This window comes from Hibiscus syriacus, unplaced genomic scaffold (assembly GCF_006381635.1).
Source record: "Hibiscus syriacus cultivar Baekdansim isolate YM2019G1 unplaced genomic scaffold, ASM638163v2 tig00111582_pilon, whole genome shotgun sequence".
NCBI lineage: Eukaryota > Viridiplantae > Streptophyta > Magnoliopsida > Malvales > Malvaceae > Hibiscus > Hibiscus syriacus.
In genome coordinates this window covers 6,947,925-6,956,696 of record NW_024063126.1, presented here as the reverse complement: position 1 = coordinate 6,956,696, position 8,772 = coordinate 6,947,925, and the positions used below count along the sequence as shown (strand labels likewise).

The window sequence follows — 8,772 nt, the reverse complement described above, 5'->3', positions numbered from 1 at the left end:
TTAAGTGGAAAAATGAATGCAGAAAGAAAGCTTTGAAAACTTTGATCCGTCATAAAGGTGTTCATTCATTTCATTCAGCAACTTGTAAAACTTTGTTGCTTCTCCATTTGGCTCTTCATCGCATCCAATTCTTCTCATCTCAGTGGAATCATTAACATCATTCTGGCAATAATTTTCTGTAACATACGACTGACTATTGTGCATATTAAATGCATCTCGTAACATTCCTTCCATGTCATCTTCTGTAAAAGTTGGATGGTGAGAATGAGCAGGATAAATCGAATAACTCGTCGAAGCAGATCTATCTGATACAAACTCTCCATGAAAAATCCATTTTGTATACCCCCGAACAAATTTAAAAACAACTAGATGCTCGTACACAACTTCACGAATGTGCCAATTAATGTTAACACATTTCTTACAAGGGCAAAGAATCATATTCTCTTGGCTTGCATTCAGAAAAGCTAAATTTAGAAAGTTTTGGACCCCATTTCGATATTCGACGTTGACCCTTGAGAAATCCATCCAAATCTTATCCATTTCGTATTTTTGGAGTTTCAATTTGAAATGTTAAATGCTAAAAATTATAAGGAGAAATATATACAACTGCATACTATAGGTGTATTAGGAATATTGGAACATTCATAAGATCAAACGCCGCTAAATTTTGTACAAACGCCGAAATAGCAAGAAAACTTGGATACTATTTATAACAATTGATTAATGTTTCTATTTACAAGTACCATGTAGGGAAAATATTACTCACAGTAAAAGCACTTAAGGTATAAAATTCCCTCATTAAGCTAGGTGTACTGATTTATAATGGCCACAAAATTTTGTCTTTGTCAGACATTTGACAAGACATAATTTCTAGAAATTTTAGCCTCACAAAGCAATCAAAGTAAAAAATAATAGTATGGTGGGAACAGTTAATACATTGCAAATGGCCTAATTGAACTGTAAGAAAAAATCAACCAAAAAGGAAAAGAGAAGCAGAACAAATATCGGGGCTGCAAAATCCCTTATACCCATAAATAAACACAGAACTCTCCTAAAAGAGACTCAAATTCCATGATCTTGTCTCCAAACTAAAATTAATCCCATGTAATCTTAATCATCTGAATAAAGGATTCTTACAATTTTTTTTATCTGAATACGTCCCATTTGATGGAAACCTGGAGGTTTAGCTGGACATTAGAGTGTAATAATGATGGAAAGCAATTTTTTTGAATTGGTAAGATTTATGACATTTACATGGAAGGCGAATTCCATCAAGATATTATACCGAAGACTAATACACAGTTCTTTTCTTGTTTCCAAAGTTTAGGTGTTTTCACATTTAATTTCAAGAACAAACCTCAAGGATTGGTAAACAAAAAATATACAGAAGAATAATTCTGGGTAAACCATTAGGATAGAAGTGTATTTTGTCCAGATTCTATAAGCTTGAATGTTTGTGATAGGCAAGCACAGCCATGAACTTCCTATTTCGAAGCAAGGCACGTGGTCAAGCACAACAGTAAAAGAACTGTGTGTTACATACCTAAGGTTGATATCTTGGATGGGGATTGAACAAAATCAAGCAAATGAATCGACTCAATCCGACATCTAATTCCAAAAAAAAAAAAAGCAAACTACATCTTACATCCAGATCTAATTGGCGTTGACAGTCTTTGAGAAATCTACTTCTCTCGCTCAAAAAATATATTGCTGTCTGCCCGGAGAAGTCCCAAACCCGTAACTGTGAATTAGAGAAACTTAGATTGTGATCCCTTTTAAACAGTACATATAAAAAACTTCAGTAATGATATAAAAAGTTACCTGCTCAGAATCTATACTAAAGATTTTGCAAGCTCTTCTGAAAAGTTCTGCAGTATTGTCCTGTAAAGAGTGAAACTTAATGTAAGCACAAAGAACCAAGGCATGCGGTTCATAAATACGAAATCTTGAGAAATTGAACCAATTAAGAAATTAATAAGCGACGCATCATGTGAGTGCAGTACAGGGGAGAAATCTACAAACCATATCATGATTATATTAATGCTTTAATTGTGACAACATTTAAAGTCCTAAGACACAAGCAAATTCTTATGAATTGTGCATTCCATCTACATACAATTCATTCATATGTCAATCACTGAGTCATTTGACAACAACAAAGGACTCAAATCAGAATTCCGCATGTAATCCAGGTAATGGATAGATGATAAAAATAACAATGGTTCAATTTCAATATGACTAATTACTTCAGGAACTATGCTTTTATGTAAAGCCTTTCAGAATGATACATGAACATGCACCTTTCCTATAAGCTACCACGCTCTTTTTCGATTTTAAAATAATCATATTAATTGTTAGAAATGTTAATAATTAGAAAATAAATACACAAGAGAATGTGGGAATGTCAAAGGCTTTCTATTCTGGCAAATTAGACATTATAATATATATTGCCAGACTAGTATGATGCACTTTCTAAGACCAAAAGAGGAATAATTGGTTGATTAGATGAACTTACTTTTTTGCTAATTTTTACTCCCAATGAATTTGTTTCCCGTGGAATAGTAAGTCTTAACTGCAAGGGATACACATCTAACATGTCATCTTCAGCAGCGGAAAAACCTTTTCCGCATTTTGCTGCTACTTTAACATCACTGTGCCTACTTGGAACAGCAAAAGTAGAACTTGAGAGATATAAAAGGCACTTTTAGTTTCTAAGGTCTGGTATCACCGATAACTCAAACATGATAAGTGAATTCCAGGAATCGCATTTTAGAAATTGAAAACTCTCTTTTTGTTCTAAAACTCATACAATCAAGTGCCAAATACCAGATGTGTAAAAAAAAGGGAACTCACCAGAGGTGGATCGGGTCTGAAGAGAAACCTCAAGCTAAATCATCACCAAGAGAATTAAAGAGAAACAAAAGAGGTGTCTTAGGGTTTAGTCGTTGAAGAGAGAAGAGAGAAGAGAGAAGGGAGAAGAAGAAGAAGAGATACCGTTTTGATTTTGGTCTAATTTGGGGAGAGGTTAGAATTTCAACAATTTCAATTTTTTATATATTATATTTTCTTTATTTATTTCTTGATTAGCAGTTGACAGATTGGAGCGGTGGTCTCCAAACGGCACCGGTTCAGTTACCGATGTTTTTTTTTTTTTGATTAAAAATTAGGGTTAAGTACCTCAATGATCACCGATTATAGGGTAATATTTTATTAAGTTTTATGACTATTAAAAGTTATTAAATTATCTTCTTATTATAAAATGTTATTTTAATAAGTCCCTCGACTATTAAAAGTTACAAAATGGTCACCTGACTATTTATTGTATTTTAATCTCGTTCTTTTCTGTCAAAAAATTGACGATATTCTCTATTTAATGTTAACCTATTGATTGTGATATGATAAAATATAATCCTAGAATCTCAAACGACTATCATATTTCAGCCATCATGTTAACATTCAGCTTAGATAACCACCAATTTTTTTAATGAAAATGACGAGTTTGGATTTGGGATTTTAGTTGTTTACCGAAGATTGTTGGAAGCGACGACGTTGGAGGAGAAAGATGTTAGGCGCAGTGAAGGAGAACAGTGAATTAATCTATGGATACTGTAATCGACGGGAGAGAAAGGAAAATCGTGATGGAAAAATGGCTAGGGCGAATGTTGAATTAAAACGAACTTTGTGGCATTTATCAATACAAACGCCACAGAAGGGTAACCAATTGCAGCGTTTCTAATTATAAAAGCAACTAATGTTAAAAAATCTGCGGCGTTTTTTTCCAAAACGCCACTAATGTACGAATAATTTGCGGCGTTTGTTACTAAAACGCCGCTATATGTGAACCATATTACGGTGTTTTTGTCAAAACGACGCTAAAGTACTAATTTGTTGCAGCGTTTATTAAAAAACGCCCCTATATGTCTAAAGTTAATGACGTTTAAATAAAAACATCTGCGGCGTTTTTTTTTGTAAAAACGTTACTAATGATTTTAATAATTTACGGCGTTTGTTACTAAAACGCCGCTATATGTGAACCATATTGCGACGTTTTTGTCAAAACGCCACTAAAGTACTAATTTGTTGCGCCGTTTATTAAAAAACGCCCCTATATGTCTAAAGTTAATGACGTTTAAATAAAAAACATCTACGGCGTTTTTGTCAAAATGCTACTAATGATTTTAATAATTTGCAGCGTTTGTTACCAAAACGCCACTATATGTTAACCCTCTTGCGGCATTTTTGTCAAAACGCCGCTGTAGTACTAATCTGTTATAACATTTATTAAAACACGCCGTTATATGTCTAAAGTTAACGGCATTTAAATAAAAAACATTTGCGGCGTTTTTTGACAAAACGACACTAAATTACGAATTATTTGCGGCGTTTGTTTCCAAAATGCTGCTATATGTGAACCCTATTGCAGCATATTTTACAAAAAAACGCCGCGAAAGTATTATTCTATTGTGGCGTTTATTAAAAAACGCCGCTATATACAAACTATAGATGAACCTATAGCGGCGTTTCTTGATACAAACGCTGCTAAATATATTGATTTATATAAGATTAACATTTTTTAAATATTTAATTTATGCTCTACATAACATAAATTTACTATCTTATAGTTTAACCTAATTACCAACATCTATACATTTCAATTAAGCCATAAGTTATGCATAAATATACTTAACAACAAAATACATTAAAATTTAGAAACATTAAAGTTATGCATAAATAGTCTTCATCATATTGTTCACTAGAATATATTTATTTCTCTTACTCAAGGAAACACCTGCTCCTTTTTTTCTCCAATATGTTAGCTTTCAGGGGTTTCCCCATTTTCAGAATACCCACAAAAATAAAAATGAAAAATATCATTAATGATAAGAGGGATCAAACCTTGCAGTTGTGTTATAGTTCGTCGATTTGGTCGTCGGGACATTCAAAAGACAACGTCGCTTGGAATCGTGCTCAGCCTATTGTTGTACCAGGGAAGAATGTTTGAGGGACGAAGAGTTGAATGATTTTAGGGTTTAGGTAAAAGTAAAATAAGGACCATATATTTAACATTTTGCGGCGTTTGTTGTTAAAATGCCACTATATGTCCACTATATTACAGCGTTTGTACATAAAACGCCACTAAAAATAACCATATTGCGGCATTTATCAAAACACGTCGCTCTATTAATACTCAATAGCGGCGTTTTTATACAAACGACGCTAAATCTCTAATCTTTTGTGGCGTTTTTTGATAAAACGCCACTAAAAATAACTCTATACCGGCGTTTGTGCCATTAACGCCGCTAAATTACCACTCTATTGCGACGTTTTTGTAAAAACGCCACTATTTATCATTTTGCGACGTTTAGCTAAACGTCGCTATATTTCAAAATATTGTGGCATTTACTCTCCAAACGCCGCTACATAGCACTTTTGCTGTAGTGTTTCTTTCTGGTTTCTGCCATTTACAATTTACCTACAAAGCTACAGCAGGCTGCCATCGTTCAACGCCTCCGTGCCCTACACCATTCGTTCCTTGTTCTCATTTTAAATCAATCACCGTTTATTTACCTGCCATCGCCATCAGTTTTTCGCCCATTTCTACTATACTATAATTCAATAACACGCTTCGTTTGGAATTTGAACCATGGCGGGGATCAAAGAAGGAGGGACATTATCGAAAGTCTATCAGAGCGCCAGGAAGCTACTTTTTCGAGCAAGGGACGAGATCGAACGGTTGGAAAGGTTTGAGAGCTCCGCCTCCGGGGCAGATTCATCTGAATTCTCCTTTGCCGTTAAAAAAGATGTCTCTCAGATCCACTCCCTATGCGCCGATATGGATCTCCTCTGGCGTTCCATCCCCGCCAAATCCCAATGCGATCTCTGGAAAAGGTATCACCGTGAAAACGACTAACATTTAATATCACATTTCTCACTTGTTTATGAATATTCTAGTTTTTCTTGCTATTTGCTTCCTTGCATTTCTCCGTATTTGATTTATGTAGTATCAGCAGATATTATAATTGTGGGAATGAAACTAGTTTTCTGTGCGCGTGTTGTTTTCTTCATGTGAATAATATTATGCCTGTTAAGCATGGTATATTTGTATTAACGCTTTCATTTTTGTAGATAAATAATCGCTATGATTTTCCTCTTCAGTTTGATCTTGATAGAGAAAATGGGAAGTATTTGTCGCCTGATGCGGATAGGAGTGTTCGCAACCTTTACACTCTTCACATGTATTATCATAGAATTTTATGTAATTCACATCACTAATACTTTTGATCCGTCCCTAACCAAGGCAAGTTGGTAGTAGTACATTGTACAAGTTGTTTCCCAGCTTTACTACATTGCTGAAAAGAAAACAATGTCCTGTTTTGTCTTACAGTGTTTTAGTTCATAGTGGAGGCGTACATGGTGGACATTACTATGCTTTTATCAGGCCGAACCTTTCTTACCAATGGTGAGCAACTTTCTTGTATTGATGGTTGACTTATTTGATCACAATCTCATGTTCTTCTCCGTGTTTCTACTTTTTCATGAATTATAAGAAGGTTCCTAAAGAAAAATGTGATTGTCATGAAATATGTTTCCTCAACAGCTACTTTTAGTATTTTAATTTTCCTGTTTAACATGAAATTGCTCCATTTTCATGCACATTGAAATAAAAACATTATCATACTCTAGAGTTGTTTGAGAAATTGATGTTGTTTTTGAGATTTACGTTTAATATACATGAATGGTTTGTGGTGTTTAGCTCAAGAACGTCTCAGTTGATCAAATTAGTATTATCTTCTGATGATACATCTTTTAGAGTTTTTTAGTTTTCATTGTGCATCTCATTATATTATATATAATCACATCCGAAGATATTTTGGCCTTTTGTGTACTTTCCAATTTTAAAATTGAAAAGATGTCATTTTGGGGGAAACCCATTTATTATTCTCTCTGTTTTGTCAGGTATAAGTTTGATGATGAAGGGGTAACAAAAGAAGATATGAAAAGGGCATTGGAAGAGCAGTATGGTGGTGAGGAAGAGGTAATGTTTCTTTGTTCTACTTTAAAAACCTGGCTATTTGTGTACATTATGTAAATTTATTTGAATTTGTTTCCTTGATCTGTTGATTCAATAGTTGCCACAGACCAATCCTGGCTTCAATAACACACATTTCAAATTTACAAAATACTCAAATGCCTACATGCTTGTCTATATACGTGAAAGTGATAAAGAGAAAATAATTTGCGATGTTGATGAGAAGGACATTGCTGAAGACTTGAAGGCAATATCTCCATTTACTTGTAACTGATGTGAAACCTCTGCTTTATGCTCTTTCTTCCATTAACTTTTTTGATCGAGTGTAATGTATTTAATTTCTAATTTCTCAGATAAGGTTAAAGAAAGAACAGGAAAATGAAGAAGACATAAGGAGATATACAGCACGGGCTCACCTTTATACTACTATAAAGGTATCTATGTATCTATCTATTATAATTGAAGTTTTGGCTTTTTAAGCTACTTCTGCTTTTCATTCTCACATTTTGTATGCCATTAATGCATTTAGGTTGCAAGAGATGAAGATCTTCTAGAACAGATTGAAAAGGACATATATTTTGATCTTATGGATCATGACAAAGTTAAGAGTTTCCGTATTCAGAAGCAGACACCTTAAGGTACCGTTTATAACTATTAATTTATTGTGTGCATTTCTTGTATTTAAAATGCAATCCAATAAAATCTTATCTAATTACTGTGGTTGGTGAGTGATGACATTGCTATCTATTCTTTTGGAATCAATGCGTAATATCGTGTTTCTGATTGTCTAACGGCATATATCCTTCTAGAACAGATGAAAGGACATATATTTTGATCTTATGGATCATGACAAAGTTAAGAGTTTTCCGTATTCAGAAGCAGAACACTTAAGGTACGTTTATAACTATTAATTTATTGTGTGCATTTCTTGTATTTAAAATGCAATCCAATAAAATCTTATCTAATTACTGTGGTTGGTGAGTGATGACATTGCTATCTATTCTTTTGGAATCAATGCGTAATATCGTGTTTCTGATTGTCTAACGGCATATATCCGAAATGTTATTGAAATCTCGGAACATAGATTTGAGTTATTTTGATATATCTTTTGGGAATGGTGGTGCTGTATGTCTGCTTTAGCATCCTTATTAATTTTTACTACTGTCCTAATGAGCAAATGACTTATTTCCATCTTTTGATTTTGTTGATATGGGCTTAGTGATGTTATCATTTTCCTTTAATGTGTAATTCTGACTTCTGAGCGGATTTGCAGGAGGAACTTGCGAAAGAGCTAGGCATACCAGTGCAATATCAGCGTTTCTGGATTTGGGCAAAGAGACAGAACCATACATATCGTCCAAATCAACCATTAACCAACCAGGAGGAGGCTCAGTCTGTAAGTAGTTCTGTGTTTTGTTCTCTTGTTGTGTAGACTGAACTGCTGATACATCTAATAGAAGGGGACTGGTGCTGGTGTTTTACACGGGAGTGGAAAAATAGATGTTGATTCAAATGTTTTTGGGCTGAATTTATAGAAAGTACATCGGCTTAAATGATATTACACATATTTCATCAGAAACGGACGCCCAAGAGAATTTATAATTTGTGTAGTAAGATTTTATATCTGAATTGATTAATTTATATATATAACTTAAATATATCGTTCAATATTCATTAATAGTAATATTTCCACTAAAATTGTTGTTATTTATTACAGATATATGCAAGGAGAAAATTAAGTG

The 8,772-nt window shown here is 33.8% G+C and overlaps 1 long non-coding RNA gene across 1 annotated transcript; it reads right to left on the bottom strand.

Moving 5' to 3' along the window:
* Window positions 1–1,437: 1,437 nt before the first annotated feature.
* On the bottom strand, window positions 1,438–3,009 carry LOC120165358. Its single transcript, XR_005519809.1, has 4 exons — window positions 2,854–3,009; window positions 2,516–2,657; window positions 1,822–1,881; window positions 1,438–1,741 (listed from the first exon to the last, which is right to left on the bottom strand). It is a non-coding gene; the product is annotated as an uncharacterized LOC120165358 (long non-coding RNA).
* Window positions 3,010–8,772: the final 5,763 nt, after the last annotated feature.